The sequence below is a fragment of the Chlorocebus sabaeus genome, chromosome 12 (genome assembly GCF_047675955.1).
Source record: "Chlorocebus sabaeus isolate Y175 chromosome 12, mChlSab1.0.hap1, whole genome shotgun sequence".
Taxonomy (NCBI): Eukaryota; Metazoa; Chordata; class Mammalia; order Primates; family Cercopithecidae; genus Chlorocebus; species Chlorocebus sabaeus.
In genome coordinates this window covers 109,359,126-109,367,935 of record NC_132915.1, presented here as the reverse complement: position 1 = coordinate 109,367,935, position 8,810 = coordinate 109,359,126, and the positions used below count along the sequence as shown (strand labels likewise).

Below are 8,810 nucleotides of genomic sequence, written 5' to 3'. Positions count from 1 at the left end.
GCTAGAAATACAGTTGTCTTTAACAAATCAACACTGAATAAATCCTGACTTATTAGAGCCTGTGAGAATGACATTCTCAATGATAACAGTTATCACTACAATCTCCAAACATCTGCGATCCTGCAGGGAGGAACTGTGACAGCGCAGGCCACATGTCCAGAATGCTTCCCAGACTGCCTGTTACAGAATAAAAGAAATGAATCCCCCCCTGAAAATGTCTTCACTTACATTTAGCCAGTTGTTCCTTGGTGTGCATCTCTGTGCTAAAATGGCCATTCTTCCCCACAGCCTGAAGTCATATGCTAAAATAAATGAGACTCACATGAAGCCAGAAACATGCAGATGCGAGGAAACCAACACAAACGAAATGGGCTGGATAGTGTGGCCAGGAGGATGATACTTCCCAGGAAGGAATCACTTCACTTCTGCCCATGAAGCAGGCAGCTGTCATTGTCCCCCAGGCCTACGCCAGCCACTCGAAGTAGGTTCTAACCAAACTACCTCCAACAATCAATGTAAATACACCACACAGTTGGCTTCTGAAAGGACACCTTGCAACCAACAAGAAACTGTTAGCACAACTTTGACAAACTGTACAACTAAACACCTTGGAACGGGATAAAAACTGCCACATTTTGACTCAAATACTGTTATGTGGTAGCACCGCAATAATTCACTGAAACAAAAGAATGAATGAGGAATACGTTTATATAGGAATCAGAGGAAGCATGACTAATCATTTAAAGAAATAGGTCAAGAAACTGCTAGGTTCAAATGCTACCGTGAGACGCTGTCAGGGCCTTAGGCAAATTCACTTCTCTTGGTCCTGTTTCTAGGTTCACCAAAAACCAGCTTTGGACTAGGGAATCTGTTGTTTCCCAAAGCCTTCCTTCTGTGATTCCAGCCCAGATTTTAGGACTGCTCTCCCACTTGGTCTATGAAAGCATTTTCTATGTAGAATAGCAAGAGTACATTTCTGTGTTGAATGCGGTTTGAGACCTACTCTATGATGCAGAATATCATCATGTAACTTTAAGCAGGACGACAAGGCGCACTCTAGATAAGGATAACACATAAGATGGGGCCATACACCTGTGCCTGCCTGGCAGGGAGATGGGGAAGTCTCATTTAATGAAGCTGGGGTGCCTGTTGCACCTGAACATCCTCAGTCCACGTCAAGTTCACAACGTCCTTCTGACATCAAACCACATGTATCACATACTTTTCCATACCTTCTACCCAAGATTAAAATATGCAGAGCACCGTGATAAAGATACCTCCATCCCGAGCATGTGGGCTCTCATTCTGTAGAATTACATACTTTCGGTGCAAAATGGTGACCAGGTTCCAGCGGCAAGAAGGACTGGGCTCAGTGGGGACAGCAGGCCCTGCAGCAGCCACCACTCCTGTCGCCACAGTCTGATGCAGCTACAGAGAAGCTGTGGCTGAGGCCATGCACTTTGTGAGAGAACCGCACAGGAGGCAAAAGGTAGGGAAAGTTGGGAAGAGGGCAATGTCATGCTCCTGAGCCCAAGCCAAAGCAACCGCATCCCCTGTGACTTGCACTTATATGCCCAGATGGCCTGAAGTAACTGAAGAATCACAAAAGAAGTGCAAATGCCCTGTCCCACCTTAACTGATAACATTCTACCACAAAAGAAGTGAAAATGACCGGTCCTTGCCTTAAGCGATTATATTATCTTGTGACATTCCTTTTCCTGGCTCATCCTGGCTCAAAAAGCTCCCACACTGAGCACCTTGTGACCCCCACGCCTGACCACCAGAGAAACCCCCTTTGACTGTAATTTTCCTTTACCTTCCCAAATCCTATAAAACGGCCCCACCCTTATCTCCCTTCGCTGACTCTCTTTTTCAGACTCAGCCAGCCTGCACCCAGGTGATTAAAAAGCTTTATTGCTCACACAAAGCCTGTTTGGTGGTCTCTTCACAAGGACGCGCATGACAGGCAGGTGCAGAGCCAGGGAAGGACCAGTGATGAGAACAGAAAGGAATGCGTCTCCCTGTGCACACACTCGGATTTTATGACAATGTGCGCAGGGGGCTGAACCGGATGCCTGAGAACATTCCTCCAAATTCTTTTGCTGATTTTCTAAATATTGGTGTAAAATCTGAACTCAGACAAAATTTTTTTAAATCGCTTCAATCAACATCTTTGTCTAGTGCTCAGCATCATATCTACGTGATCATCTAGAAAACCAACTTCTGTTCTAAGGCTCACATCTTCCTATTAAGTCCCAGGGATTTTACAAGGGAATACACCTCTCATTCGCATCAAGAACACACACAACTACTGTTAAAGAAATGCTTAAATTGCTTACATAATTTTTTAAACACCCAGATTTGAAATACAACAGAGACAACTTTTTGATAGCTCTGCTTTCCAACTGCGAACTGCGGGTGGAGAAAATAACCTGCCATGATTTCTAACCAGTCAACAACCTGTCTTCCCTGGCTGCAGTAGGAGCAATCTTTCTGAGCTCAGGATGAAAAAGAACCCAGCTGGTTAGGGGACAGACAATCATCAGTTCTCAGTGGGCTTCCCGGGTCCCAAATCCCCGTGTGACACGTGGAAGTAAAAAGCTATCCATGACCAAGCATCTGAACGCTTATCCCACCTCGCCATCTGATTCTCCTGCCATACAAATTTAAAATTAATAAGCCTGCTATTAGAGAACAGAGTTGGTGCTGCATCTGTCTTCCTAAAATTATGGATAATTACCAGCCCACAATGGCTTCTAATCAGATTTGAGTAGTCCCTTAGACAGGAAGCTAAAGTGCCTCAGCCCTAAACTGAGAAGAAAACAGAAACTGGAATGCTGTAGGTTTGATTTTTTACCCCTTGCTCTAAAGTTGCTGTTCCCGAATCTCCATCTACTGTCTTGTTTATAAAATGTATGAGAAACAGGGAAATTCAAAGACATGATAGAAAGGGCCACTTTTTCTAGGTACAAACTTTGTGAACATTATTTTCAGCTACTGGGCTTTTTCTCCACAAACTGTGAACCTGGAGGACATTTTCTCCCTCGTAGTTACACATTCAGAGTCAGGGAAGGTGGCTTTAGCAGTAAAGAGGGGAGTGCAGTGAGAAGTGACCGGACACTGAGAAGTGCAGACAGGGACTTTACCTCGGTGGGCTACAGCATTCCTGGGACTCCGCCTTTACTTTTCTATCTGTACAAGGGATCTAAAGGCCCGTGATTCTAGGCCACGACAGCTCTTCATACACACATACACAAACATCACACGCCTATGTGAAAAACTGTGACACTTGGCAGATTTCCTGAAGAAATTATCTTGTATCATTTCTACTCAAGTACTCCACCTCCTTCCAGACAAGTATCTGAGGATGATGGGCTATCTCACAGCCATGTGTGTAACCTCTCCTGCTTACTATCCCTGTTCACATAGCATTTTCCAAAAGCATTTGGTGTGAAGTGACAGAAGAAAGAAGAATAAGGTTCTTTCAGCCCATTCATTCATTCATTCATTCAACAAATATTGACTATCTATGTTCCAGGCACTGGTGATATAACAGGGAAGATATATTTTTGTAGGTAGAGATAGACAACCAAAAAGTATGTTAAAGAGTGATCAATGCTATAGAGGAAAATACAGCAGGAAAGAGGAAAGAAGAATACCCCTAGCCACCCTACTCTGTGGTGACGCTAACGTTACAAAATGGAAACAGCGGCTGGGCGCGGTGGCTCACACCTGTAATCTCAGCACTTTGGGAGACTGAGGCAGGCAGATCTCCTGAGTTCAGGAGTTCAAGATCAGCCTGACCAACACGGCGAAACCTTGTATCTACTAAAAACATAAAAATTAGCTGGACGTGGTGGCACACGCCTGTAATCTCAGTTACTCAGGAAGCTGAGGCACAAGAATCACTTGAACCTGGGAGGCAGAGTTTGGAGTGAGCCGAGATCGTGCCACTGCACTCCAGCCTGGGTGACAGAGCAAGGCTCTGTCTCAAAAAAAGTAAAAATTAAAAAAAAATATATAAACAGAGAATAAGATACCAAAAGAAAGAACATGAACAACTAATTGTAACAAAAGCCTTTGTAAGCTGATACTTTCCTTCCTGGATCCTTGTCCCTTACAAATGGAAAAAAAGGGCGGATAGGGGGTAGCATCAAAATGTTGTTTTAAGATGGCTTCGGGTTTCAGATGTCTGACAGCCATACTCATGTACTTCAAGGAAAAAGCTCTAGCTCTAGAAGCCATCTGGGCAATGGTTTAATGTCTTTTTTTTTTTTTTTTTCCCCAGAGAGTTTTAAATACAGGAAAACATGTGTGTTTATTTGACTGCTCTGTGCCCACACAAGTGCAAACTGTGTTAACAGGTTTTTCCATGTTTTGCTGAATTTGCCAACTTGCCATAAACAGGCTTCCATGTATTAATTGTCTATAAATAGCACAAACACCCGAAAATGCAAATCAAAACAAGCTGTCCCTTCAACTGCTGCTGCCATGATGACAGCGAGCGACAATTGGCCAAATCAATACACGGAGACTGAAGCTGTCTGGCAGAGAGCATAGGGTCGACTGCTTTTCCCATAGCATTTAAAGAAACAAGCGGAAACGGCTCTCCATACAGGACAGACACGTCCTTTATTCTTTGAATCAACACTGCCAATGTCCAAAATACTTTCTCCATCACACTATCTATATGGAATTCAAGTTCCTTCCAATACCACGAGTAACATCAGTGACAGACTATGTTTAGCCATAATGACCCATTAGCATTCTTTTTCCTCTAAAATGTTGAAATAATAACATTGAGTGTGCACTCACGAGGTGCCAGGCTCTGAGTTTGATCTCGTTTAGTTCTCATTGAAGTCCTGTAAGATCAGTACCATATTCTCTCATTTTTCATAGATGAGGAAACTGAGGCATAGAACGGCTAAGTAAGTTGTCCATGGTCACAGGTGATTTAGGAACTTTTCTTCAAACTTTCAAAAGTTAACTACTGCCACTATTACACATGGGTTTTTGTTTGTTTTTGTTTTTTTTTTGAGACAAGGTCTTGCTCTGACCAGGCTGGAGCGCAGTGGCGTGATGATGGTTCACTGCAGCCTCGACTTCCCGGGCTCAAGTGATTCTCGCACCTCAGCCTCTCCAGTAGCTGGGATTACAGGCATGAGCCACCACACCTGGCTAATTTTTTAACTTTTATTTTTTGTAGGGATGGGCTTTCACCATGTTGCCCAGACTGGTTCCAAACTCTGGGCTCAAGAGATCCTCCCAGGTCAGACTCCCAAAGTGCTGGGATTACAGGTGTAAGCCACTGGGCACAGCCCTACACATGTGACTCATACAAAGAGCAGTGAGCAGGAAGAGAACAGAGACTTCAGCCAGTCTCCTGGCTGTGGCAACACCATATCCCTCCTCCATATCGTAATGTGTCTCCACCCACCAAGCTCCTAGACGTTGAAGGCAGGCCAGCTCAGAGACGAAACAGCAGTCAAGAAAGAGAAGATGCAGACATGCGTCTTGATTTCAGCTCGAACGTGCCTCTCTGCCCTGCAGCTGCACAGGCAGAAACCAGGGGACGTGAGTCTGAGGCAGTGTGTTTGGTTCCTGGCAGGTAATCTTTTGGGAGACCATCCCATACAATTAGTGTTACACTTCTCAGAAAGGAAGTGTGATTTTTATAGAAAAATCGATTCCATTTAGGAGAAAGCCCTAATAAAACCACAAAAGGATAATACATTCATACAACAACAAATTCAATTCATCTGTCACAAACTGAAATCCCAAAGTCCTCTGGGCACACAGCTGCTTTTCTGAGCTGAAATTCAACTCCAGTTGAGAAACAGGTCAACTTTTCTAAAAAGATTTCTTTTTCACATGCCTTCAATAAAAATTCCTTTCCCTCACTTGTCATTTTCCAGATTTAATGGCTCTGTTGGCCTTCCTCTCATTTAGGCCATGAACACTGACTGCATGTCTGCTATGGCAGGGACTCCAAGGGAGGCACCCTAGGGAACACAGATGACCGCAGCACAGCAACACCGTCAAGGAGCACACACGGGGAAGGCAAGATGATACAATCGCAGCCTTCACACAGAAAAGAACTTGGCATCCGTACCCCGTCCCATTTCTAGAAAACAACAATGTTGAGTCAGGAACATTTACCGAACAGCCTGCAGTGTGGAGGCAGGCACGAGGGGGCTCCATGCGGGGAAAAGCACCTTCAGAAGGGGGCATGCAAGCAATGTGGAGGCAGGAGACGCCCCCACGCACAAGGGCCAGCCTGGGAGCCTGCAGAAATGCTCATGCCTCTGGGAAGAGGGAGAGACAAGATACTTAAATGCTCCAAAATGAATAGAAGCCTCCCAAGAACCTCCCCCGAAATGGGGCAGGGATTTACAAAAGACCAAACCGAGCATGTGCAGTTACCTGAGCATAGCGCCACCAGAGCGAGCTATCAAGGAAGAAACAGGGTCACTAGAAGCCTGAGCCTCTACTCCCAGCTCTGCAACTCATTCACCCTATGACCTTGGTGAAGGCTCTTAGCTTCTGTGAGCCACAAGAGAATCATAGGAAAACAGAAGATATGAAAACTGCTCTGCCTTTTTCACAGAACTGCTGAGGGAATAAAATCAGATAATGGATTTTAAAATTGTCTGTGAATTACAAAGCAAAATGTAAATGTATGAAATCATTCTTACCATTAATAATAGCACTGTAAAATTAAGAGCAGAGTTAAGACCACAGCATTTTCCACCCCCCGACTCCCGAGAGAAATAGTGAGTCCAGCCGATTTATTTGGGCAACCCCAGTATCTAGGCGTTGAGAGCCTCAAATAGCTCATGAACTCTGACAGTATCACTCCAGCCCAGTGCTCATTAGGTTCTCCAAGACAGCCAACTGACATAAAATACTACAGCTTTTTCAGCTGGGCTTGAAGCCCTCCAAGCTCACAGCACAGCTAAACAATGAAGAAGAGGTTTTCTGCCACTAGACTCAAAAGCTGGCTTTCATAGATTCCCATAGAAAGAACATTCAAGGCCAGGCATGGCGGCTCATACCTGTAATCCCAGCACTTTGGGAAGAAGAGGCAGGAGGATCACCTGAGGTCAGAAGTTCAAGAACAGCCTGGCCAATATGGCAAAGCCCCATCTGTACTAAAAATACAAAAATTAGCCGGGCATGCTGGCGGGCACCTGTAATACCAGCTACTCAGGAGGGTGAGGCAGGAAAATCGCTTGAACTCAGGAGGCCGAGGTTGCAGTGAGCTGAGATCACACCATTGCACTCCAGCCTGGGTGACAGGAGCGAAACTCCATCTCAAAGAAAAAAAAAAAAAAAAAGAAAGAGCATTCTTTTTTACTGATGTTAAATTTTCTGTGCTTAACACAGAGAAATCATACAACACTGAAATCCTGAAAAACATATCATAAAAAGCATTTAGTGACTGAAAAGACATTCAATATAACCTGTAACAGTGAGTTCCCCTACTCTTTCTAGCCAGCTCCACTAATGCTGTGACCCTTAACAATGCTTTCACTAACACAGAGGAAATTTAATAGGACCACTTACCCCTCTCAGCTGACAGCTAAACTGCTGTCTTTCCCTGGGCTCACTAAAGATGACCTTTACCCAAAACCAGGCTGAAACGACCCTGTAGATGTTGACTAACAATTTCAAAATTCCCATATTCTTTGTCCACTCCTAAGGAAGATGAACTGAAGCCAGGTGTCTCCAAGTCAGAACTAACAGAGGCCTTAAACATCAGATGGCCCATTCCCTTCTTTGACAACCGGGGGATCTAAAGCTGAGCTTATGGAAGAAAACAGCCTGTTTAGTAACAAAGCGAAAACCAAACCCTAGTCACCCAACCTCTGGTCCAGAACTCCTGCGACAATCCAGCACCCATACCGGATGAGTCTCCCTAACCAGAAACTCTGAAATCCACAACTTTTGAGTGCCGACGTGACGCTCAACGAAATGTTCATTGGAACAGCTCTGACTCTGGATTTTTGAATTCAGGAGGCTCAACCAGCAAGTATAATACAAATATTCAAAAATCCAAAAATGTAAAAAAATCTGAGACACTTCTTGTTCCAAGCAGTTTGGATGAGGGATATTCAACCTGCATTTTTTTTTTTCTCTAATGAAGGAAATTAAAAACGAGGCCTGAGCAAAGTCATTCAATCCATACTAAAGTCATTCAATCGTTTAATTAGTACCCATTTAAAGTTAAGTGCTACCCGCAGATATTTAAAAGGATGAATACTTACATGCCTATAATCCCAGAACTTTGGAAGGCTGAGGCGGGAGGATCACCTGATGTCAGGAGTCCAAGACCAACCCGGCCAGCATGGTGAAACTCTACTACTATAAATGCAAAAATTAGCCAGGTGTGGTGGCGCACACCTGTTATCCCAGCTACTCGGGAGGCTGAGGCATGAGAATCGCTTGAACCTGGGGGGAGAACGTTGCAGTGAGCAGAGATTACACCACTGTACTCCAGCCTGGACCACAAAGCAAGACTGTCTCAAAAAAAAAAAGAAAAAAGAAAATTTAAATTGTGTTTTCACATGGAGCCCATGTTCCCAGAACACAAACCCTGCTGTATGCTCCAAGGGCACACAGGGTGCCCCTTTATCTTAATGCTGACCATATTCCGTGGGAGCCATTGGCACGTGTCTGTCCATCGCACTAGACTTCCTGCGCATGAGGCAGGGATCATATATTATTACCTTTCTGTCCCCAATGTCTGGCCTAGAAGACACTCAGTAAATGATTCCTGAACTAAGTCAGTTACTAAGGCATTTTAAACT

The 8,810-nt window shown here is 44.4% G+C and overlaps 1 pseudogene; it reads left to right on the top strand.

Moving 5' to 3' along the window:
• Positions 1 to 431: 431 nt before the first annotated feature.
• Positions 432 to 8,810, top strand: part of LOC140713124 (uncharacterized) — a 28,158-nt pseudogene continuing 19,779 nt past the window's right edge.